At 45.1% G+C, this 1,210-nt stretch overlaps 1 protein-coding gene across 1 annotated transcript in view; it reads right to left on the bottom strand.

Moving 5' to 3' along the window:
- The window catches only part of NFIA (nuclear factor I A), a 381,754-nt gene that overhangs the window by 126,483 nt on the left and 254,061 nt on the right, over positions 1-1,210 (bottom strand). The gene's annotated exons all lie outside the window — the stretch shown is intronic.

The following is a 1,210-nucleotide window of genomic DNA, read 5'->3' as shown; positions in this document are numbered from 1 at the left end:
ACTGCAAAAAAAAAAAAAAGTTGCTAATATAGGCTCGGTGCACACAGCTCAGTGGTTAGGGTGCTAGCCACATATACTGAGGTAGGCAGGTTTGAACCCAGCCCGGGCCTACTAAACAACAATGACAACTGCAACAAAAAAGTAGCCAGGCATTATGGCGGAAGCCTATAGTCCCAGCTACTGGGAGGCTGAGGCAAGAGAATCACTTAAGCCCAAGAGTTTGAGGTTGCTGTGAGCTGCGATACCACAGCACTTTACCCAGGGCAACACAGTGAGACTCCGTCTCCAAAAATAAAAAAATAAAATAAAATGAAATAAAAAAACATAAAACACTGCTAATATGTCAGTGTTAGATTGAGAATTTTAAAGGATCCTGTTATCCATTAGATACCCTAGAAGAGCAATTTTCAGAGTCACGTAGAAACCGGCTGTGGCTGTTTGGAGTAAGAATTTTCTGGCTTCCGAAAGCAGACCAGTGAGGTCTAATATTGGTGTTCTCTTATCATGAGAATCGTTGACTCTGAAGGGGTCACTGGAATGGTTCTTCTAATAAAGTATTAAGACCTGGATTCTACAGTTGTACTTTTTCATTTAGACACATACACATGCATTTTTAGTAAATCTGCTGAGAGAGGTCACCTTCGGGGTTAGCTATGAGCACACGGTCAAGGATTTGGCCTGTGGCTGTCTGGTAATAATCGTGGCAGTCACCATTGCTGAGCATCTGCTAGACGCCGGACACTGGACACCCTCTCACTGACCCTTAGTGACCCCCTCACTGACCCTCAGGAGTGACAGGTACTGCCCTTTTCCAGTGCTCAGACTTGGCGCCAGGATTTAACAACTATTTATTTGTTGAGTGAATAAATGATTGCAGCTACAAGGAGAACATAGCTGAGAGGACTAAATATTGCCCAAAGTCACAGAGGTAATAACTGGCACAGCCTGACCACCCCACCCACAACTCTCCCTCCTGTACTATTTTCCACTGCCACTCTCCATCCTGAACACAGGTCTTACACCTGACACCCAGAAAGCATGACCAATGAGCTACTCAGAGGTGTCCAGAAATAAATGAGCCTACAGAGATATGACAACCAAGCAGCTTATACACAGCAAGGTGTTCTACGCTGCACCTCTCCCCAGGCCACAGCCTTACCAAAATGTTCACAGCCTGGTAAATTTAGCAAGCTTCAGCTGAGAAGGGAGC

The sequence above is a fragment of the Otolemur garnettii genome, unplaced genomic scaffold, assembly GCF_000181295.1.
Source record: "Otolemur garnettii isolate 467f Iridium unplaced genomic scaffold, OtoGar3 scaffold00066, whole genome shotgun sequence".
In the NCBI taxonomy this organism is placed as follows: domain Eukaryota; kingdom Metazoa; phylum Chordata; class Mammalia; order Primates; family Galagidae; genus Otolemur; species Otolemur garnettii.
Note: the sequence above shows the minus strand (reverse complement) of the source record. Positions and strands in the feature narration are given on the sequence as shown.